Source organism: Stenella coeruleoalba (assembly GCF_951394435.1).
Source record: "Stenella coeruleoalba genome assembly, chromosome: 1".
Classification (NCBI taxonomy): domain Eukaryota; kingdom Metazoa; phylum Chordata; class Mammalia; order Artiodactyla; family Delphinidae; genus Stenella; species Stenella coeruleoalba.
Genome location: NC_137169.1, coordinates 70,662,607 through 70,688,386, shown reverse-complemented (window position 1 = coordinate 70,688,386; position 25,780 = coordinate 70,662,607). Strand labels below are relative to the sequence as shown.

At 36.5% G+C, this 25,780-nt stretch overlaps 1 long non-coding RNA gene across 1 annotated transcript in view; it reads left to right on the top strand.

Moving 5' to 3' along the window:
- LOC307188936 overlaps positions 1–25,465 on the top strand; it is a 30,760-nt gene extending 5,295 nt beyond the window's left edge. Inside the window, exons 2-3 of the long non-coding RNA XR_013829082.1 lie at positions 5,611–5,667; positions 25,280–25,465. This is a non-coding gene — a long non-coding RNA (uncharacterized lncRNA). The remainder of the gene's footprint in view (positions 1–5,610; positions 5,668–25,279) is intronic.
- Positions 25,466–25,780: the final 315 nt, after the last annotated feature.

Genomic DNA, 25,780 nt, shown 5'->3' with positions numbered 1-25,780 from the left:
ATGTTGAAATGAGAACTGCTCAAAATAGTTTGAGAGTTACCATTCTAATTAGCAGGAGAAACCAAACCAGATTATTTGTCTTTGTTCCTGGTTCTCCTCTAGGAAAGTCACACCTAAAAATGTGTTGTTTAACTAAATTATCTTTATGTAAACTAGTTTTCATAGTTTACTGCTTAAAATCCTAAGAAAGAATGTGGAAAGGATCCTTAGTGTAATTCTAGCCATAATAGGTCAGGTTTGGTATAAAACTAGTACATGTTGGATCAAATCCAGATGGGTTTATTACCAAATGAACCAGAAGGATCTAATTATAACACTTTCACATAGAACATGTTCCATACAATGGATTTTAAGGATAACATAGTGAGAATGTAGTACAAATGAGAATGAGATGGATAGTTCTTTTGATGGATAAGGGATGTAGGTAGAATAGGTGATAGAACAAATGTTTCAGAGAACACAGATGAAGATGATATAGAGAACCTGAGTCTGGTGTTATTTTAGCACTGGCCTTTGGGTATGAAAGGCAAATGAAACAAAAACTAAAGTCTATGAAATTTAGGTGAATGTCAGAGTAGTTCCTAGTTGAAAACATTTGAAACTGTTATACTAAAATCTGTTCAATATGTTCAGCATTATTATTATTTTTATAACTAATTTTTTTTTATACTGTTGAGTACTATAATAAACTAAACTTCTCAGAATCTTTTTCTGGCAGCTTTCTAGAATAGGGCCTTACATATTTTCTGCTATCTGGGTTGTTTAAGGCATTCAGTTGTCTACTAATTTCCCTAGGTGTCTTAAGTACAAAAATATAAATTTAAGACAATAAGAAAAAGGCTTTGTTTTTTGTTTTTTCGGTACACGGGCCTCTCACGGTTGTGGCCTCTCCCGTTGGAGAGCACAGGCTCCGGACGCGCAGGCTCAGCGGCCATGGCTCACGGGCCCAGCCGCTCCGCGGCGTGTGGGATCTTCCCAGACCGGGGCGCGAGCCCGTGTCCCCTGCATCGGCAGGCGGACTCTCAACCACTGCGCCACCAGGGAAGACCAAGGCTTATTTTTTAAAAATAAAGTTGCTAAGGGTTATGGGTAACCAAATAGAACTTTTTCATATAGTATTTCATTTCATATTTTCACTGCATTTCTTTATTATTTGCATAAAGGTCTTGCCTTTGGGATATATTGATATAATAGACTTTGTTAAGTACAAATCGATGGCAGTACTTTTGGAAGAAAGATTGGTGGTTAGTTGATGGTGCCAGTTTTAAAACCAGAAGCTCTGGTTTTTAAAATATGAATGTTAGTGCTCAGCTTTTTCTACAGAGTGAAAAAGGATGTGGATAGTACATATATAAATCTAACACTCTTCTTTGGGAAAACAGAAATTACCAAGATAGTCTGTTTATACTAATCTATTTCTGAGTCTAATTTCTTAAATTCTCTTAAAGTCACAACGGATGGGCTTCTCTTTCTCTAGTTGCTTATTTTTCTATCTAAATCTACATGTGCATAAAAATTACAAAGTGACTAGCTGGAGTTGCATTAAAATAGTTTTTTAACTTTGTGGCATCTTAAGCAAAACTTTACTTTTTTACTTTTGCCTCTACCTAAGAATATGCATCTGAAATGATGTTTTCTTAAATTTGTAATGGTTGTTATTTAGGCAAAAGTTTTCTGATAAATTCAGTGAATGAAACTCATACTCTGCTTTACCTCTCTGTACTTTTTTCAAAGCAGCGTGGTAACAGCTATGTCTAGAATACTGAAATTCCAGGACAGCAGGACAAGTGAACGTGTAGATTTTAGATCTGGGAGCTGGATGTGGTCTGGTTTCAGTACAGTTCTGTCTTCTCCAAGTTTGTATAATCCCCACATACTCCTTCATCCGTGACTAGCTGTTCCCACACTCTTTTTGTCTCTGGAATTTTTTTCTGTTTATGCCCTGCCAACCATCTCTTCTATTGCTTGCCAACTATGTCCTCCCTTTGGTCTATTTTTCCACTAGGAGACATTTTCTGGTCTCTTTTAGTGGCTACATTAAAGGAGAGGAGACAATTTTGAACAAAAATGTATTTATACACTTTTTTTTCCTGAAAATTAGAAAAATTTTAATCTCCCCCAGACTGAAATTTGTTCAGATAATGTCACATGTAGTATAACAAAGTCATATAGAACTTCATTATCTTTGTGCATGTAAATAATTTTCCAGAACTTATCCAGGTCTTTTTTTATGGTACGCAGGCCTCTCACTGTTGTGGCCTCTCCAGTTGTGGAGCACAGGCTCAGCGGCCATGGCTCATGGACCCAGCCGCTCCGCGGCATGTGGGATCTTCCCAGACTGGGGCACGAACCCGTGTCCCTGCATTGGCAGGCGGACTCAACCACTGCACCACCAGGGAAGCCCTATCCAGGTCTTTTAAGAGTACAGTAATTCATTGATTGTGTCTACATAATGCCCAAACATCATCCTGGAAAATTCAGCCAAATCATTCAGTTGTTCGTTCCACAAGACACCAAACATTTGGATATTTGTTTAATTAGAAGATATCAAAGAACTGTTTCTTAGTATCTGTATGAACGGGTATCACTAAATAATGATACAGATTTTTTTTTAAGCTACTCTGGTTTCAGTAGAGACAACTTTGTGGATGCTTTTTTAACACCTAGGGAGTAATCTATGTACTGTGAGCTCACTGCTGATATTTTTTCTATAATCAGGCTTATTCTAAGAAAAATGTTAGTTTCAGTTCATCACACAGGTTCATCTTTATTACATATGTCACATAATCAATAGGTCTTTATGCATATATATATTATAAATTAACACAATTCATAGAATTCAGTTCTAACACAGAAATTTATTTTATCATGCAGTAATATATCAAAATAGTAACTGAAAATTTATTTTTATACTCATAAGATGTGCAAAATAAAGAATTTATACAGGAAGGGGCAGGGATACAAGAAATATTTACCTAATATTATATTGGTGTGAATATAAGAACTCTTTATCAAGAAAAGTTACTATTTATTTCATCATTAGTATCAAGTATTTTTGTCAAATGAATATTTATTTATTGGTTTAATCAATTTTTAAATTTCATTTCTTCCTTCCTAACTTCCTAAGTATTTACACAATTCTTAATGTGAACAGGCATTTTGTACTAAATTTACATGGAAACATCTCCATGTTGCATTGTAAATGTTATTTTTCTTTTGAATTTCTTTTTGATACTGTTCAAAAAATTTTCTAAACTTGTGTCTACACACAGACACACACACACAGAATTACACAGAATTTAAATCATGACCAACTCAACATTTTTGGGGTATTTTAACCAGATTAATCTGTTATAATAACGGAATTTCTTGGTCACAATAAGTTAAATAATTTATTGATTTTTCCCCCCTTAATCTATTTTAGCAAGTGTTTATTAAGCACCCATTTTGTACTTGAAACAATATGTGTACATAATAGCTGTTTGGGTTAACAACAAGGTTCAGTGCAGTCAAAGCAGATAGTGATTTAAAAATACAGAAATGGCATTTATACTTTTTGTTTTTGTGATGTGGTTGTACTTCTTCACTCAACCTTATCCCTATGTTTTCTAAGGTAAACTTTTATTTGTTGAATGTAATATAAAAATAATTATTGATTCATAGCTCTTGTATGGATAACTCAAACACTATAATTGTGATTTAATAAAATAATTAGAATTTCAAATAATTTGATAAAGTTCAGAAAAACTCAGACATAAAATTTCCACTCTTCACATAAAAGAAAATTATTTTGCTTGCATATAACATAACTAAATAGTTTAGAAATTTATATTACTTCCTTTACATACTTTTTTCTCTTTAGTTTCTATTCGTTGCCTGTATATGCATATCATAATATTTGATAGTCACCTTATTAAAATCTATACTAAATTGTTATAATGACTTCTATGTGAATTTGTATTGCTTATTTCTTTAAAGAGTCAAACAATATTTATTAATTATCAGAAATAGAACTTTTGTAACTGTGTATAGTTTCTGCAATGTAATCAGATGTAACTATGACAAGTCTTTGAAAGTAGAAGAAAACATTACATGGAATCTAGAATAGTAAAGATTGATTCACCAAACATTTATTCAAGTGCTAGATCTCTTTCTCCCTAGCACTAGACATCAAAATGTTTATAAATATTTATAAGTTTATAAATTTATACACACACGTATAAACACAAATACGGCCACATATGAGTACTTAAGATTTTTGTTATTTCAATTGTTTAAAAAACAACAAAAACAAAATGGAAAAAGATCTTTCCAAAATGGTTGGATATTTACCTGAGGTAATTATTCTCATGCAAAATTTCTAGAAGAATATCACTAACAAAAAAAGTTACTGGGGCCAATAACACTGAAAATGTTCCTCTTTTTGTAGCAAAAATAAAGACACACATTTCTTAATGAAAGAAGAAGGAGACAAGTAGTCTGAAACATCTAACCAAAGCAAATGGCTTAAATGAGCACATATTAATTAATAAAAATGAAATGAATTTACACACACACACACAAAATCACTATTAGTAATAAAGAAGAATATTACATGACCTTCTTTAGGACTTCAGTCAGAAAGAGTTTGAGCTTAGCTTCCCACTGTCACTGCTAAAGAGATTAGTGATGTAATTGTCATCTAATCTGATGTCCTTCTAAAAAAAAAAAGAGTGGAATTTGAAATGCAAATCAGAATTTATTGAATCTTTTATGACACAGTGGAAGAATGAAAGAACTCTGGTTTATAATGAGAAGAAAAGAATGATAGCTAGGTGAGACCAATGTTTTTTAGCAAAGTAACAAAACAAAATAAGCCTTATGACCAGATTTTGGGTGGTTTCATTGTAATAGGTAAGCAAATCTTTTTAAACTATTGTAAGACAATTACAAAATTTAAAAAATTATCTTCTAGGCATTTAAGCATTCAGATGGCTACCTTCCTTTCATCTAAGCCACTTACTTAATGGGCTCAAATGAAATTCACAGAGGAATCTTAAATACTTGAAAGTCCCATTGTTGACAATGAGAATTGCCTGTATACACATACTATGCTCAATAGTTGCAGCGCTTAACTGTGTCAATAATAGTGGACATATTTGTTTTAGTTTCAGGGACTTAAAGGAGCCTGACAGACATATCCAAGAATTTATATTTATATTCTGTAATGCAACATCAAGTAATATTGCCTATTTCATAACCTGCATTATAGAGGGAAACTCTATATAATCCTGGGTCTAGTTGAACTCAATCCAAAGAATTTTAGTGTGCGAGAATGTGTTTTATAATGCAAAGGCAGATATGGAGACACTGTTAAAGAAACATGAGTTATTGGTTTTAAACAAAAGAAAACAAAAATGGACAAGTTCCCTGTTGAAAGAACATGGTCACTGACTTGACCAGGAAAAATAAAGGATGTCATAAACAGTGGCTAGTTAACTCCTTGGAGTCTGTGCAGCATTAATTGTGATGTTTGTAAAGCATATATTACTCGTTAAATCTAGGCACAAGAAATACAGGAAGTGCCGCCTTAAAACAACTTGTCCTTTTTTTGTTTTGTGGATATAAAAGAGATCACCTTGGACTGGTACTCAACTGACTCATGAAGAAAATATTAAATTTATAAAGGTAAGACAGAAAGTGGAGATCATTTTGGGCAAGGGGTATAACACACGAAAAGTGAAAAGCTTGAATAACAATATTAGGTTATGATAATAATAATAACTGTAGCAAACATTTATTGATTACTTGCGTGAGACTCTGTTCTAAGCACTTTACATCTACTACCTCAATTCATCATAAATCTTTCTTATAAATGAAGAAATGAGAGTCATAGAGAAGTATGTGACTTGCCAATGGAGGAGCTGAAATCCAGACCCAAGTAATCCTGGAGCCAGTTTTACTTTCTTGGTTGAAATGCTCAGATGTAAAACTTGATGGTTATGGGAAAGAATCCACTTAGTGCTGATGCCATATGGACATCTTACTTGGTTTTGCTAACTAGTGTCAGGTATGACATATTCTTTTTTTTTTTTTTTTTTTTTTTTTTTTGCGGTATGCGGGCCTCTCACTGCCGTGGCCTCTCCCGTTGCGGAGCACAGGCTCCGAACGCGCAGGCTCAGCGGCCATGGCTTACAGGCCCAGCCGCTCCGCGGCATGTGGGATCTTCCCAGACCGGGGCACGAACCCGTGTCCTCTGCATTGGCAGGCGGACCCTCAAAAACTGCATCACCAGGAAAGCCCTGACATATTCTATTTTAAAATCAGATTATTGGGTTTCTCTATTTTCAACCATAAGAAATTTCAATTTCAGTGTTTGTAAAAATAAGTTACTGGTCTTATCCAAATGTGAACAGTACATGGCCAAAATGAAACATTAGTTTTTAGTAACTTTTAGTTTAATTGTCCTTTTTACTGATTTTCTTTACTGCCCCAAAGCAAATTCAATCGGTTAACTCAGAAAAAAAAAAATCATGAAAGATAACGTTTAAAATGACCGATTGTTTGACTAGAAAAATGAAAAAAAATCTCAATCTGTGAACACAGTCTAAATATGGAAAAACCATTAAACACTAAAACTTGGGGCAAACTTACAAGTTCTCTTTCTAAATTAACATCAAAATTAATATTACAAAGTCATTACACTATAGAGCTGGATATAAATGTAATTAATTGACATTAGAAATATCATACAATTTAATAGAATTATTTTGCCAATAGATTTTGAATTGAGACTTTGAAATATAAAATAAGTCATTTTGATAGATTTTTTCTGAGAATCCAATAGACACTGTTAATATACATTATTTATGCTCAGCAATGTTTTTTATTATGTACATGTGCCCAAAGGCTTACACAATGGGCGAGGATTTTTTAAAATAAATGGAAAGAAAAAATAAATTAAATAAAATTAAAGCCATATGTTACTATTTTGGGGGGGGTGGGAAGCCATATTTATGTGACTGTTGGCTACTCCATGTTAAGCTTGGGTCTGGCTTCAAGTAATCTTATGAGTAAAGGCTTATTCCCTAAATAGTCTAGGGCAGTCTGTAGTGACATACAGAGAAGGCAATGGAAGGATATTCAAGTTCAGCAGTTCCTCAAGAATCTTAAACACAATGCATGAAGTCTTTGACATAGCTGTGAGGCATCCTGGCAATTTAAAGGGATGATTTCTCCTAAGTAGGTAAATTTAGAGGTGTTCAGTACAATATTAGACAGTTTAGATCATCAGACATGGGCTTTCTTGAGGCTCTTCACAACCCCAAACCTGAAAAAAATACGAACCAACCAGAATTCTCATCTTTTCCAAGAGACAGTCTGGAAACGGATCAGAAGAAACAATATACTCCTCTATCTACTTTTTCTCTTCATCATCAAATGTAAGGGAAGAAGGGAGATAAAAATGTCGGGAAAGCAATAAGAAATTTGTTAAAAAAAATCTGCTATTATGGATTTACTTCCAATCATTCCCTGACTATATGATTATGTATTATGACAGTGTCATAATACCAATTTTTTGATGGAATGTCAGAAACATTTTACAAGTCTGTGGTTCCCTGAAAACTCAAGTGCTTTTATAACTCCATAAAGTTACTATAATAGGCTTTATTCTTTCTTTTAAATGACTGTCAGAGGGACCTACCATTATCTTGACACTTATATTTGAGAAACTTTTGCTGGAGCTCTTATATACCTTCATGGCAACATTCAATTTCTAGGCCCTTTTGCAGCTTCCTCTGTCTGCTTCTCATTATGTCTAACCAGCTGAACATTTTGTCTGTTTTGATCAGCAAGGTTAGAAGTGAGCTGAATTCTGAACATTTTTTGCACTGTTTTTCAGTTCTGCTTAAGAAATATTTACTGAAGCTCTGGACCCATAAAAATAAAGTGGATTTTGAGATTTTACTGTTGTAATTGAAGAGGAACTATTGCCCATTGTTACTATATCCAAAACATTTTAGAAGTACAAGCAGAGAAATATGTCTCTATCATCAGAATTTAATATGAAATCATGTTCTTCTGTCATACAGAAAATTTGTCATAGATTTTATCTGCAATAAAAGCTATGTCAGTGGTGCCACATAATACATTTGTAAAGGTTAGAGATATTTTAACCCTCATCTGTGACCAGAATTATAATAGTAAGTAACCCACTGAAACACCAATGACAGATTGTTAAGAATCTAGAAATTTCCTGCAGACATAAATGCAAAAAGGAATCCACACACTGTAACACAGTGGGATCATTTTGAATAATGTTCTTGAAATGATACATTTATTACACAAGTAAAAAATACGTGATTACAAATTCCATCAATCTCACGTCCTTGTCATGGATTTGTGTTTTTAAAGTCCATAGAGATTATGCTGTTGTATTGGTTAAATTCTCACAAAAGCCTGTGAAAACATAACAGTCACATTACTTTAATGACTTCCTTTTTGAAATGTGTATTGTCTCAGAAATATAGGTTTTACTTCTCTAGATTTCAATTTCCAAAATTTATGTAATTCTCTGTTTTTAAATTCTGATAATTAGGGAAACAAATATAGAAGTAAATATTTGTAGCTGGATGGATTCCTTGGAAAATTAAAGCTGCTGCCATTCACTTTTGTAAAATTGTAATATCTCTTGTTTCCTTCCTATTTATATTTCCTGGTTTGACTTTACAGACAGAATTTACTTTCTCCTTAATTGAACATTATATTTTTAAATTTAGAGCTGAATTTCAGACGCTACGACTTTTCTAACAGGCAGTTCAGCAATTGCTGAGCAGCCACAAGACATATATTTCAGTCACGATAACCAAAATTGAATTATAAGAGAACTGCAGTTCAGAACAAGCTAGAAAAATAAAGTACATTCTTAGATTTTCTTTTTCACTGCATGTACATAAGAAACAAATACTATTTGTACTTAAGAAAATCCAAGTAAAACTTTTTTTTTTTTTTTAATAGCCCAGACAGTAGAATTGTCCCAGCAACTGAGTGCTTTGCTTAAGGTTCAGTCTGGCTACTGGTCATTTCATTCCGACGTTCAGAATATATTTTGAATACAAGATGATTTAATTTAGTTGGTTTAATCCACAGTTTCAACTTTTGCCTTTTCTTCTAAAACAAGTTTCATAAAAGCATCTGCAGAAGCCTTGTTTTGATTACCCTTTATCCTTCAGCCTTAGATCAGTATCAGTCTTTTCCCCTTGCTCATAATCCATTATAGAACATACTATAGATTTCTACAGCATGACCAAAACTCCACATTATGTTTGCAATTTTCCGTAAGATTTGTATAGTATAAAGTAAAAATGTTTGCTTTAAGAGACATCTGCTATAAATAAAAAGACAGTGTAAACTTTCAAGAGAGCTGCACAATTGCTGTAAAGTCTCAAAACATGAGCCTACTAGAGCGGGTTCCAGCACTTCGTGATTTTCCAATGAGTCAATAGTGTTCACCTCAAGGTTCTTGAACTGCCTCCCACCCCAACTGCTGGTTCTCTCAACCTCCTTCCCAGCCCCTGAAATTGCAATGAAATTAGGCTGTAATGCTTTCAACGCCCCGGCAGATCAGCTTTCATTCTCTGGGAAACATGTGAATGGCATTAGAATACGCTTCCCACTCTCACAAAATATTTCCTCAGAATACTTTAGAAACTCAAACCAGTTACTTCAGATTCTGATAGTATCTTTCCTGAATAGCATCAGCCAGCTTGAAAGGGTCAGCCATCCTGGTCAGTGGCACATATTGTTTAAGAAGTTCCCAGACCTACACATTAAAGCTCTGCCTCAGGAGAAATTTGTTAGGGAGAAGAAAGACAGACTGGCATTTCTTCTTCCAAATCTTCCTGTTAGCATTCTTTAAAAACAAGTAACAGAATTCTCATAATATGCTCTTTTTGAACGACAGAATTTTTTTATGTTTCCTCAAGTGAAGATCTCCATAGTGGTCGTGGTCAGAAACTGAGTTGAAAAATCAGTGATAAGAATGACAATGATAGCCCAAATATCCATTGAATTTCAGAGGATAGCAGAGCCGCTTTATTAAAAATGGCCATTGAAGAATATTAAAAAAAAATTCATTTAAAAACTCTTCATGAATGCCATTTATATTTTTTAATACAGAAGGTGAAATCAGAGCATCAAATAGTACTTCACAATTTGAAATATAAAATTCTGTAGAATAACAGATATATTATATTCAAGCTTTGACCTTAATAAAGGCTTCAGGGTTTGATGAAGAAATATGTAAATTAAGACTCATTATTTTCCAGATAACAAGAAAGGCAGTAGCAACTCCTGTGAATATTTCTTCATTTATTTACTGCATATCTAGTATGAAAATATTTTTCAGTATTTATAGAAATATATTTTAAATTGCTTTTTCATTATAATACCCCAAAGGCAAATTAGTTTATTGGAAAATCGATTTGCTATCAAATAAAATAGAGATAAGAGTTTAAAACATCTAAACTAGTCAAATGGTAGAAATTTAGCTCACAAACACTACTGAATGTGTTACAATAGATTTGTATATATATATATTTTAAACCTTCCCTTATTTTTTGTCCTCAAAATTGACTTTTTGTAGCAATGGAGGAAATGCTAGGCTGCCACTTTTTCAGACAGCAAGTGCCTAATGCACACAGAAATTACATAAATGGTTCTGACTATGAAAACCAATTGCCACATTTTTTTTAACAAAATACTTCCCCCCTTATAAATGGTTTAATTTCCCCCTATCTCTTTGAGTCTTTTATCTTCTCCAATGTCCTACCCTGCAGTATGTGTGAAATTTTTTCAAAAGCTTTCTGATATTACCATAAATTACTGTGTAAGCAGAGCTATTGCTTATCTGTCAAGGGGGCTTTTTTCCCCCTTTCTTTAGCAATTTTCTCCATTTCTATATGTGTGAAAGGTTTTCCCTGCTCTTTCTTACCAAGGACTATACCTTAAAATCTCTGACTTTTAGTAAGGGGATGTAGTAGAAACTTGTCCATAGAATAACCTCATGACACCACAAAAGGGCAAGAAAAGCATTTTAGTTCATCTGTTCTTCCTTTAACAAGTATTTGGGAAGAATAATTCCTATATGGTGGGACATATTCTTATGTTAAATATAGAAAATGTATTTCTTTACTGTGTTTAATGTATTTTTCTACCCTTTTGTAGTTCATTTTGGTTGTTTATTTTTCATGCAATGACTATTTACTATTTTTCCAGTTATTTATTTTTAAATCTCTTACAATATGTTTCATTAGTGCAACACAGTAAATGTTAATCTTTTGATAGGAATTATTTTACGGGGCTTTATTGTACCTGGTTAGTCATAATTTTTGACAACCATGCAATTATCTTTTCTATTGTGAGTTTTCTTAAAAAATATTCAAGGTTAATTGGATGAATATTATACTTTGGAAAGAAGTTATGATGATATCCTCTTATGGACTGTATAATCTGGAAAGAGGCTGAATATTAGGGTTGCTTTATTACTGCCACAGGCAGAGATGGAGTGAAAATTCTATTTTGGGCAGCACAGGGAAAAGGGCACTTTGAAGATCCAGACTTTAAGAAGAATTGCCATGATAACAGAATATCTAAAAATTACTTTAAAGAAGAAAACCGTAAAGCCCTAGATGATGTGCCTGGGGTCTCATCAGTCAGCTGGAATTCCCTGTTTTGCACGCAATGACTTGTCCTGCCATATCTCTAATTTTACGTAAATGCCACCTCAGGCATATTTCAAAAGCCTTTACAAAAATTAGACAACCCATCCTTGCCTTTTTAGCACACACCATGTATTAGCCTCACAAGTGGATTGAAAAGCAAAATAGGAAAATGTGTCTCTGAATCTATCCATAATGAGATCTATACAGTAGCAATAGAAAATGTTCATATTTACCAAAAGACTATGTATGTCAACAGTGGTCAGATTGCTTTCAAAGGCAACAGGAAAGATAATAAACAATGACACAAGCAAACGCCTCAGACTATCAGGCTTCCTCCTTCAATGGTAATTTTCTTCTCAGCACAGCTACTACAAACAGATGCCTTCACTCTTTGACCACAAGGCATGGCCACCTCTGCACACTTGATAGGAAATATACTTAGGCCAGCATGTCTTGTTATACCTGTTCTTTAATCACTGTATTCCCCTTGTATATTTAATGCCTTTGGTGAGGGTAAAATGGAGAGTGCTTCTTCTGGAGATGATACATTCTGGGTTCCACCACTGATGCTCCCAAGAACTAGATGTATGAGTTACTATGAGCTTGGACAAGAGTCAAATAACCTGGGTCAGTTTCCCCATCTTCAAGATGGAGATAATCATGGAAACTACATCAAAGTGATTTTATAAGGATTTTTAAAATTTAGATATTTATCTATTACCAAGTTACCAATGACATGTATTTATTTATTTAACTTAATAGACTTAATTGTGGGGGACATTTTTAGGTTTACAGAAAAATTTCACAGGAAGTATAGAGAATTTGAATGTACTCCCTGCCCTGAAACTCCCTGATTATTAACATCTTGCATTAGTGTGGTATATATGTTATGATTGATAAACCAATATTGATACATTATTATTAACTAAAGTCCATACTTTACAGTAGGATTCACTCTTTGTGTCATACAGTTCTATGGGTTTTGACAAATGCATAATGTCATTCATTCACCAGTAGAGTATCGTACAGAATAGCTTCACTGCTCTAAACTGTTCCCTGCGCTCCACCTATTTATCCCTCCCTCCCTCCCCCAAAGCCTTGATCCTTTTACTGTTCCCATAATTTTGCCTTTACCAGAAGGTCACATAGTTGGAATCACACATTATGTAGCCTTTTTAGACTCCCTTCTTTCCCTTAGCAACATATATTTAATAATTCTCCATGACTTTTCATGACTTGATAACTCATTTCTTTTTATTACTGAGTAATATTCCCTTGCATGGTTGTACTACAGTTTGTTTATTCATTCACCTATTGAAAGACATCTTGGTTGCTTCCAGTTTTTAGTTACTCTGACTAAAGCTGCTATAAACATTTGTGGGCAGGTTTTTGTGTGGATATGTTTTAAATTCATTTGGGTAAAAGCGCAATTGCTGGATCATATGGTAAGATTAAGTTTAGATTTTTAAGAAAGTGCCAAACTGTCTTCCAAAGTGTCTGTACCTTTTTGCATTCCCACCAGCAATGAGTGGCAGTTCCTGTTGCTTCACATCCTTGCCAACATTTGCTGTTGTCATGTCAATATTTTGGATTTTATCCATTCTATTTTTTTTTTTTTTTTTTTTTTGCGGTACGCGGGCCTCTCACTGCTGCTGCCTCTCCCGTTGCGGAGCACAGGCTCCGGACGCGCAGGCCCAGCGGCCATGGCTCATGAGCCCAGACGCTCCGCGGCACGTGGGACCCTCCCGGACCGGGGCACGAACCCGCGTCCCCTGCATCGGCAGGCGGACTCCCAACCACTGAGCCACCGGGGAAGCCCTATCCATTCTTACAGATAGGTAAAAGTATCTCATTGTTGTTTAATATACTTTTTTTTTTTTTTTTTTTTTTTTTTGCGGTACGTGGGCCTTCTCCCATTGCGGAGCACAGGCTCCGGACGCGCAGGCTCAGCAGCCATGGCTCACGGGCCTAGCCGCTCCACGGCATGTGGGATCTTCCCGGACCGGGGCACGAACTCGTGTCCCCTGCGTCGGCAGGCGGACTCTCAACCACTGCGCCACCAAGGAAGCCCTAATATACTTATTTTCAAAACAAATATTTGTTAGCTTTTATGTACCTGGCACTTTCTAAGGACTGGGGCTACAGGAATGAATAAAACAGACAAAAAAGCCTTCTGTGGAACTTGTATTCTAGTGGGTAGAGGCTGGAAACAAGAAAAATAGTGGGTAAATGTATATAATATGTAGGATGCTGATAAGTATAGGGGGTGGGGACTACAATTTTAAATTGTATGGTCAGAGGAGGTGTCACCCAGAAGATGACATTTTAACAAAGGCCTAAAAGAGGAAAAGTAAGCAGTCTTGCAAACATTTGGGGGAAATGTTCCAGGCAGAGGGAATATCAAGTTCAAGGCCCAGGGGAAGAAGCATGCCTGGAAGGTTTAAGAAGTGGCACAGAAGCCAGTGTGAGCAAGGAGGAGATGATATCAGGGAAGTCCTGGGGGCCACCTTATGTAGGACCTAGTAGGACAGGATAAGGGCTTTGACTGTTACACCAGGAGAGGTGGAAAGCCATCGAAGGGTTTTGAGCAGGAAAATGATATGGTACTATTTATTCTTTAAAGCATCATTGGGCAAGATATACTGAAAATAGGTTGTAGGGGTCAAGGGCAAGTAGCAGATAGTCAAGGTTGGAAGCTACTGCAATAATCCTCAGGGGAGATGCTGCTGCTTGCATCAGGTTTGAAGAGAGTGGTTCTACAGTGCTTGTAACATTGCCTGTCCCATGGTATTATAGCTATTATTATTTTTCTTATTATTTTTATCACTAACATAAAAATATAAATATCTCTATTTCCTACATCATGTTTCCAATTACTATGATATCATATTCTGATGTTAATTATTCAACTATTTTTGGTAAAATTATTGTAACTATAGTTATGAATCAAAAAAAATCTAACCTCTTCTACTTTGAAGAGTTGAAAAAGTTCTTATTGGATTACACTTTCATGATATTGCTAGGATATATCTTTTAAATATATTTCCCCTATTGGAATATATTTAGCTCATTTAAAATATAATTCAGTTTCAATTTGCAATCCTTTTAGCTAGCAAGTCAAAGTGTCACATGAAATAAAGGCAGAGGCTTGTTAAAGTTTCAGGCTCTTAAACTTTTTTTTTTCTTCCCCAGGAGCAGCAAAATTAGGGGGAGGAGTGTGGTTACAATACTTGTCATTCAGAATTATGAATAGGGGCACTTTTGTTGGAGGTTCAGATCACTGAGAGTGGGACTGGGGAGATTGTAGGGAGATAGCTATTTTTTTTTAAACAAAAGATTAAATCTGGAATGCTAAATGTCCAGCTAGCTGTGAATGGGAGAAACTGAAATCAACCCTGCTATCCTTCTTCTTTCACCCTAGATTGGAATACGGTCACTGGGTCTCAGGCAGTCTACAGAACCATCAATTATACTACAAATGAGTAAGAATTCTAGAGAAACTCTCCAGCAATTTGCTACCTGAATGTGGCATTAGGCAGTTATCTAAATTCAGCCCAACAATGACCTAAGTGTAGATATAAATATAGATGTTTGATCATTTAAGAAATATTTACTGACATGCTCTATATATGAGGAACTCTTTTAGGAACTAGGGTTACAGAGATAAATAAAACAAAAAGTCCGTGCCTCACAGAATTTACATTATAGTAAGGGAGACAGCTGATAAACATTTAAGCAATTGCATATATAATATCATGTTACATTGTGATAAAGACTAAGCAAAAAAACATGAAGCAGGGTAAAGGAGAGACAGACTGTGCATTTTGGATAGACTTTTTAGGGAAGAGATCTCTGAAGAAATGACATAAGGATGAGATACAAATGCAGCAAACATGCAAGCCATGTACCTATTCCTGGGGAAAGCATTTCAGGCAGAGAAAATTCCACGTGTGAAATCTCTGAGGTGGGAAAATTTCTGGTTTGATGTAGGAAGGAGGCCACATCACTACCTACCCTGAGGGACAGAGGAGAGGAGGGGTAGGAGATGAGGCTGATTGGGAAGGATGCTGGGTTTCCACATCATGGGAAGCCACGGGTGGTTGAGACCATCAGAGTATTATGCTTTGATTCTCATTTTGAAAAGATCACTCTGTAGAGCAGGAAGAGTAGGGAAGAAGAGACAGAAAGAGAAGGTGTAATCAGGCACACAGGGAAGACCAGGGCTTGGACTAACTTAGCAGTGATTAAATTTGAGATACATTTGTAGGTAGAGGTGACAGTGTTTGCTCATGTGAGAGAAAAAAAGAAAAGAGATTTGGTGTGAATGGTGCTATTTTACCAAATGAAGAGTTGCGAGAGAGAAGTTGGGGTGCAAGGAAAAATTTTTCAAAATGAGGAAAATACGTCACTTTCTTATGTTCTCCATAAAGCCCACAACCCATCTGAGATATAAAAAACAATTTCCATTGTTTAAAAAAGAGTATAACTTGAGATAAAAAAGGAGATGAACTATTTACCTTTACTCCCTTTGAGATGAACATAAATATTTTCTAAAACAGTGATTCTGAAAGAATATTCTGTGGCCCATTGGTGGTCTTTAAGCGACCTCCCAAAGAGCCCAAATGTACAGGTGATCCTTTACATCATTAATGAAAAATCAGGCTTTATTCCATAGACCTATCTTATCTTTATTTACAACTAAGAGGTTTTTGTTTTGTTTTAATTTACTAGTAACATATGATATTAACACTTGGTATTTATATACCAAAAATATCAAGTTGCTAGAGCTTCCTGCAGACTAATTCAGCTTTATACTCAGAAGTGTTGACAATGCTTGACAATGTTCCCTCAGTTTTAAGGGAGGACAATTTGTTATCGGTGAATCAGAAATGTCTAGATTTGGCCATTATTTTAATTGTTGTTATCTGTGTTTTTTAATTATTAATTAATTGTTGGTTTAGTTTAATCATTATCATTTTAGTTTCTTATGGGATGTTTCACTAAGCTTGCAGTGGGTAGTCATGTGTATTTGATCGAATAGTATTTTTAGATTGTAATATCCCCAAAGCATTGAATCCTAAAGTATTGTGATTTGAATATGAATCATCCATACCCTCTGTTGCTAAAACAGATGTCTACATAATTTCCCTCCTTCATCCCTTAACTTGCTTAGGCAATGACACATTATTGTTATCACTGAATTCATTTTCCACTGGAAGAAGTGATCAGGTAGGGTATGTGAATTATGGAGTCTTTGCTATGATCAAATACTTTAGTTGACAGTTTAGATCAAATAGTGCTACCTGTTGGTATACCCACAAATCTTTGTTTCTTCTAATTTCTCCTCTCTATCATGAAACACTTTAGTGACGAGTTTTATATTTTTTGTTCTCTTTTAAGTTTTCAGATATACAAGGAAAAGTGAATAGAAAGGACATTCAAAATTTGGGGAATTTTCCCTATGCTTCATTTAAAGTCAGACAGGTCTGCAGTTAAGTTCTGGCTGCACTAATAACTAGCTGTTTGATCTCTGACAAGTTACCTAACTTTATAGCCTCAGTTTTTTCAGTGTAAATTGGGATAATATTTTCTTGAGATGGAATATATGAGTTTTATTACAGGTCAGGCACTAAAGTGATTTCAAAAATATCAATAAGAAGATGATAATAAAAATATTAGCCAATATTTAGAGAACAATTACTGGAATAATACATGATTTTAAAAATCATTCTGGTCAACTGTTAATAGAATGATTTCAGTGAGTTTGACAGATTTGACTTTGTTATCAAAAGTATGGCTTTTAGATGCAAAGATTGAGTGAAGAATTAATCTGATGTAAAAAAACACATTGTAGAATATCCTTCCATTATATAGGATAAGCTAATTACAGAGACTCTTTTCATATGAGTGAATGTATTTATGGCTAAAGATGAAACTTTGCATCAAGAATATATCTAAGTGGAGGACACCTTCAAGATGGCAGAAGAGTAAGACTTGGAGATCACCTTCCTCCCCACAAATACATCAGAAATACATCTACACGTGGAACAACTCCTACAGAACACCTACTGAATAATGGCAGAAGACCTCAGACCTCCTAAAAGGCAAGAAGCTCCCCACATACCCAGGTAGGGCAAAAGAAAAAAGAATAAACAGAGACAAAAGAATAGGGACGGGACCTTCACCAGTGGGAGGGAGCTGTGAAGGAGGAAAGGTTTCCACACACTAGGAAGCCCCTTTGCGGGCGGAGACTGTGGGTGGTGGAGGGGGGAAGCTTCAGAGCCACGGAGGAGAGCGCAGCAACCGGGATGCGGAGGGCAAAGCGGAGAGATTCCCGCACAGAGGATCGGTGCCGACCAGCACTCACCAGCCCGAGAGGGTTGTCTGCTCACCCGCCGGGGCGGGCGGGGCTGGGAGCTGAGGCTCGGGCTTCGGAGGTCGGATCCCAGGGAGAGGACTGGGGTTGATGGTGTGAACACAGTCTGAAGGGGCTAGTGCGCCACGGCTAGCCGGGAGGTCGTCTGGGAGAAAGTCTGGAGCTGCTGAAGAGACAAGAGATGACTTTTTCTTGCCTCTGTTTCCTGGTGCACGAGGAGAGGGGATTCAGTGCACCGCCTAAATGAGTTCCAGAGATGGGTGCAAGACGCGGCTATCAGCACGGACCCCAGAGACGGGCATGAGATGCTAAGGCTGCTGGTCGCCACCAAGAAGCCTGTGTGCAAGCACAGGTCACTATCCACACCCCCCTCCCGGGAGCCTGTGCAGTCCGCCACTGCCAGGGTCCCATGATCCAGGGACAACTTCCCCTGGAGAACACAAGGCACGCCTCAGGCTGGTGCAACATCACGCCGGCCTCTGCCACAACACGCTCGCCCCGCATCCGTACTCTTCCCTCCCCCCGGCCTGAGTGAGCCAGAGCCCCCGAATCAGCTGCTCTTTAACCCCATCCTGTCTGAGCGAAGAACAGACGGCCTCAGGTGACTTACATGCAGAGGAGGGGGTTAATCCAAAGCTGAACCCCAGGAGCTGTGAGAACAAAGAAGAGAAAGGGGAATATCTCCCAGAAGCCTCAGGAGCAGCGGATTAAATCTCCACAATCAATTTCATGTGCCCTGCATCTCTGGAATACCTGAATAGACAATGAATCATCCCAAAATTGAGACAGTGGACTTTGGGAGCAACGATATAAATTTTTCCTTTTTCTCTTTTTGTGACTGTGTATGTGTATGCTTCTGTGTGTGATTTTGTCTGTATAGCTTTGCTTTTACCATTTGTTCTAGGGTTCTGTATCTCTGTTTGTTTGTTTGTTTGTTTCAGTATAGTTTTTAGTGCTTGTTATCATCGATGGATTTGTTCTTTGCTTTGGTTGCTGCCTTCTTTCTTTCTTTTTTTATTATTTACTTTTTTATTTTTAATAATTATTTTTTAATTTTTATTTTAATAACTTTATTTTATTTAATTTATTTTTCTTTCTGTCTTTTTTCTTTCTCCCTTTTATTCTGGGCCATGTGGATGACAAAGTCTTGGTGCTCCAGCCAGGTGTCAGGCGTGTGACTCTGAGGTGGGAGAGCCGAGTCCAAGACCTTGGTCCACCAGAGACCTCCCAGCTCCACATAATAACAAACGGCAAAAATCTCCCAGAAATCTCCATCTCAATGCCAAGACCCAGCTCCACTCAACGACCAGCAAGCTACAGTGCTGGACACCCTATGCCAAACAACTAGCAAGAAAGTAACACAACCCCACCCAATAGCAGAGAGGCTGCCTAAAATCATAATAAGGTCACAGACACCCCAAAACACACCTCCTGATGTGGACATGCCACCCAGAAAGATAAGATCCAGCCTCATCCACCAAAACACAGGCAGCAGTCCCCTCCACCAGGAAGCCTACACAACCCACTGAACTAACTTTAGCCACTGGGGACAGACACCAAAAACAACGGGAACTACAAACCTGCAGCCTGCGAAAAGGAGACCCCAAACACAGTAAGTTAAGCAAAATGAGAAGACAGAGAAACACACAGCAGATGAAGGAGCAAGGTAAAAACCCACCAGACCAAACAAATGAAGAGGAAATAAGCAGTCTACCTAAAAAAAGAGTTCAGAGTAATAATAGTAAAAATGATCCAAAATCATGGAAATAGAATGGAGAAAATATTAAAAAAAAAAAAAGTTTAACAAGGACCTAGAAGAAAAGAAGACCAAACAAACAATAATGAACAACACAATATATGAATTAAAAATTTTCTAGAAGGAATCAATAGCAGAATGACTGAGGCAGAAGAAAAGATAAGTGACCTAGAAGATAAAATAGTGGAAATAACTACTTGAGAGCAGAATAAAGAAAAAACAATGAAAAGAATTGAGGACAGTCTCAGAGATTTCTGGGACAACATTAACCTCACTAACATTCAAATTATAGGGGTCCCAGAAGAAGAAGAGAAAAAGAAAGGGACTGAGAAAATATTTGAAGACATTATAGTTGAAATCTTCCCTAATATGGGAAAGGAAATAGTTAATCAAGTCCAGGAAGCACAGAGAGTCTCATACAGGATAAATCCAAGGAGAAACATGCCAAGACACATTTTAATCAAACTATCAAAAATTAAATACAAAGAAAAAATATTAAAAGCAGCAGGGGAAAAAAACAAATAACATACAAGGGAATCCCCATAATGTTAACAGATGAAATTTCAGTAGAAACTCTGCAAGCCAGAAGGGAGTGGAGGGACACATTTAAAGTGAAGAAAGGGAAAAACCTATAACCAAGATTACTCTACCCAGCAAGGATATCATTCAGATTCGATGGAGAAATTAAAAACTTTACAGAAAAGCAAAAGCTAAGAGAATTCAGCACCACCAATCCAGCTTTACAACAAATGCTAAAGGAAGTTCTCTAGGCAGGAAACACAAGAGAAGGAAAAAACCTACAATAACAAAACCAAAATATTAAGAAAATGGTAGTAGGAACATGTATATCAATAATTACCTTAAATGTAAATGGATTAAATGTTCCAATCAAAAGAAATAGACTGGCTGAAAGGAAACAAAAACAAGACCCGTATATATGCTGTCTACAAGAGACCCGCTTCACAACTAGGGACACATACAGACCGAAAGTGAGGGGATGGAAAAAGATATTTTGTGCAAATGGAAATCAAAAGAAAGCTGCAGGTGCAATTCTCATAACAGACAAAATAGACTTTAAAACAAAGAATATTACAAAAGACAAAGAAGGACACTACCTAATGATCAAGGGATCAATCCAAGAAGAAGATATAACTATTGTAAATATTTTTGCACCCAAAATAGGAGCACCTCAATACATAAGGCAAATGCTAAGAGCCAAAAAAGGGGAAATCGACAGTAACACAATCATCATAAGGGACTTTAACACCCCACTTTCACCCATGGACAGATCATCCAAAATGAAAATAAATAAGGAAACACAAGCTTTAAATGATACATTAAACAAGATGGACTTAATTGATATTTATAGGACATTCCATCCAAAAACAAAAGAATACATTTTTTTCTCAAGTGCTCATGGAACATTGTCCAGGATAGATCGTAATTTGGGTCACATATCAAGCCTTGGTAAATTTAAGAAAATTGAAATCACACCAAGTATCTTTTCTGACCACAACACTATGAGACTAGGTATCAATTACAGGAAAAAAATGTGTAAAAAATACAAACATATAGAGGCTAAACTATGCACTATGTAATAAACAAGAGATCACTGCAGAAATCAAAGAGGAAATCAAAAAATACCTAGAAACAAATGACAATGAAAACACAATGACCCAAAACCTATAGGATGCAGCAAAAGCAGTTCTAAGAGGGAATTGTATAGCAATACAATCCTACCTTAAGAAACAAAAAACATCTCAAATGAACAAGCTAACCTTACACCTAAAGCAATTAGTGAAAGTAGAACAAAAAAATCCCAAAGTTAGCAGAAGGAAAGAAATCATAAAATCAGATCAGAAATAAATGAAAAAGAAATGAAGGAAACAATAGCAAAGATCAATAAAACTAAATGCTGGTTCTTTGAGAAGATAAACAAAATTGATAAACCATTAACCAGACTCATCAAGAAAAGAAGGGAGAGGACTCAAATCAATAGAATTAGAAATAAAAAAGGAGAAGTAACAACTGACACTGCAGAAATACAAAAGATCATATGAGATTACTACAAGCAAGTATATGCTAATAAAATGGACAACCGGGAAGAAATGGACAAATTCTTAGAAAAGCACAACATTTGAGACTGAACCAGGAAGAAATAGAAAATATAAACAGACCAATCACAAGCACTGAAATTGAAACTGTGATAAAAATCTTCCAACAAACAAAAGCCAAGGACCAGATGGCTTCACAGGCAAATTCTATCAAACATTTAGAGAAGAGCTAACCCCTATCCTTCTCAAACTCTTCCAAAACATAGCAGAGGAAGGAACACTGCCAAACTCATTCTATGAGGCCACCATCACCCTGATTCCAAATCAGACAAAGATGTCACAAAGAAAGAAAAATACAGGCCAATATCACTGATGAACATAGATGCAAAAATCCTCAACAAAATGCTAGCAAACAGAATCCAACAGCACACTAAAAGGATCATACACCATGATCAAGTGGGGTTTATCCCTGGAATGCAAGGATTTTTGAATAAACGCAAATCATTCAATGTGATACACCATATTAACAATTTGAAGAATAAAAAACATATGATCATTTCAATAGATGCAGAAAAAGCATTTGAAAAAATTCAACACCCATTTATGATAAAAACCCTTCAGAAAGTAGGCATAGAGGGAACTTACCTCAACATAATAAAGGTCATATATGACAAACCCACAGCCAACATTGTCCTCAATGGTGAAAAACTGAAACCATTTCCTATAAGATCAGGAACAAGACAAGGTTGACCACTCTCACCACTATTATTCAACATAGTTTTGGAAGTTTTAGCCATAGCCATCAGAGAAGAAAAAGAAATAAAAAAAATCCACATCGGAAAAGAAGAAGTAAAGCTGTCAGTGTTTGCAGATGACATGATACTATACATAGAGAATCCTAAAGATGCTACCAGAAAACTACTAGAGCTAATCAATGAATTTGATAAACTACCAGGATACAAAATTAATGCACAGAAATCTCTTGCATTCCTGTACACTAATGTTGAAAAATCTGAAAGAGAAATTAAGGAAACACTCCCATTTAGCTTTGCAACAACAAAAAAATAAGACACGTAGGAATAAACCTACCTAAGGAGACAAACGACCTGTATGCAGAAGACTGTAAGACACTGATGAAAGAAATTAAAGATGATACAAACAGATGGAGAGATATACCATATTCTTGGATTGGAAGAATCAACATTGTGTAAATGACTATACTACCCAAAGCAATTTACAAATTGAATGCAATTCCTATCAAACTACCAATGGCATTTTTCACAGAACTAGAACAAAAAAATTCACAATTTATATGGAAATACAAAAGACTCCAAAGAACCAAAGCAATCTTGAGAAAGAAAAATGGAGCTGGAGGAATCAGGCTCCCTAACTTCAGACTATACTACAAATCTACCCTGATCAAGACAGTATGGTACTGGCACACACAGAAATATAGATTAATGGAACAGGCTAGAAAACCCAGAGATAAACCAATGCACATGTGGTCACCTTATCTTTGACAAAAGAGGCAAGCATATACAATGGAGAAAAGAGAGCCTCTTCAATAACTGGTGCTGGGAAAGCTGGACAGTTACCTGTAAAAGAATGAAAGTAGAACACTCCCTAACACCATACACAAAAATAAACTCAAAGTGGATTAAAGACCTAAATGTAGTAAGACCAGACACTATAAAACTCTTAGAGGAAAACATAGGCAAAACACTCCATGACACATAGGCAGAACACTCTATGACATAAATCACAGCAAGATCCTTTTTGCCCCACCTCCTAGAGAAAGGGAAATAAAAACATAAATAAACAAATGCGACCTAATGAAACTCAAAAGGTTTTGCACAGCAAAGGAAAACATAAACAAGACGAAAAGACAACCCTCAGAATGGGAGAAACTATTTGCAAATGAAGCAGCTAACAAAGGATTAATCTCCAAAATTTACAAGTAGCACATGCATCTCAATATCAAAAAAACAAACAACCCAATCCAAAAATTGGCCAAAGACCTAAATAGACATTTCTCCAAAGAAGATATACAGATTGCCAAAAAAACACATGAAATAATGCTCAACATCATTAATTGTTAGAGAAATGCAATTCAAAACTATAGTGAGATATCAGCTCACACCAGTCAGAATGGCCATAATCAAAAAATCTACAAACAATAAATGCTGGAGAGGGTGTGGAGAAAAGGGAACCCTCTTGCACTGTTGGTGGGAATGTAAATTGATACAGCCACTATGGAGAACAGTATGGAGGTTCCTTAAAAAACTAAAAATAGAACTACTGTATGACACAGCAATTCCACTACTGGGCATATACCCTGAGAAAACCATAATTCAAAAAGAGTCATGTTCATTGCAGCTCTATTTACAATAGCCAGGACATGGAAGCAACCTAACACCCTAAGTGCCCATCGACAGATGAATGGATAAAGAAGATGTGGCACATATATACAATGGAATATTACTCAGCCATAAAAAGAAACGAAATTGAATTATTTGTAGTGAGATGGATGGACCTAGAGACTGTCATACAGAGTGAAGTAAGTCAGAAAGAGAAAAACAAATACCGTATGCTAACACATATATATGCAATCTCAAAAAAAAAAAAAGGTCATGAAGAACCTAGGGGCAGGACGGGAATAAAGACGCAGACGTAGAGAATGGACTTGAGGACACGGGGAGGGGGAAGAGTAAGCTGGGACGAAGTGAGAGAGTGGCATGGACATATATACACTACCAAATGTAAAACAGATAGCTAGTGGGAAGCAGTCGCATAGCACAGGGAGTTCAGCTTGGTGCTTTCTGACCATCTAGAGGGGTGGGATAGGGAGGGTGGGAGGGAGACCCAAGATGGAGAGGATATGGGGATATATGTGTACATATAGCTGATTCACTTTGTTATACAGCAGAAACTAACACACCATTGTAAAGCAATTATACTCCAATAAACATGTTAAAAAAGGTATATCTAAGTGGAGTAAAATCCATTCTCTTCTGGAGCTATAAATGGTTATGATTAAATGAATCTGTTAATATATCCTAAGTAGACATTGACTCAAATGGTTCTTTTCCCCTTAAGAAAAGAGACTAAAGTTAATTTTGACAGATCTGGCAATTATCTGATAACTGCCAGCTTATTTTGTTAAAAACTACCCAATAGCAAGAAACTTTGATTATCAGAAATCTTATCTGTAAAAAGCCATATAGTGGCACACTAAAGGGACAGTGATGATAACCTGAGAACCAAATTTTGCTCCAAGAAGAGAAGGACCGTCACCAGCAAAGCCCATTAACTAATTCCCTGGGATTAAAAATAGAGAATCTGTGTAATAAAATAAAGTTTAACCTTTTTTTTCCCTTTGTGTTTAGTCTAGTTTCATTTGCACATAGTGTATATCATGCAGAGGCCTTGCACTTGGCCCTTCAGACCAGAGTCCCTTGTGTGAAACGGTGCCGACACCTCAGATTGGTGGGCTGTGGCAGCAGCATCGTGAGTGACCTCCTCGATCCAAGATGGCGGCGGCAGGCTGTGTGCAGAGACGCTGCACCCGTGCCGGGCACTGCCATCTGGAACCTGAGCAGCACGCCTGCGCCTGACCCACGAGAACTCCGCCTCCTCCTCGCGGAAAAGAACCCTACACAGCAGCCCTGCCCACAGCCTGTCAGGGAGAGTATACTTTAGAGCGCGAGCTCGCACCTCTCCATTTTTGATGAAAGAATAAATCTCTCCTTTGCTTCTGAACCAAACTCCGTCTTGTTCTATTGGCACAAGTGATAGCGGGCAGAAGGAGCCTTGTTGGGGACCGACTCGGGAGGGTCCTTAATAGGTCAGTGACGAAATTCAGGGCCAAAGTGAAAACATTCCCTGGCCAGAT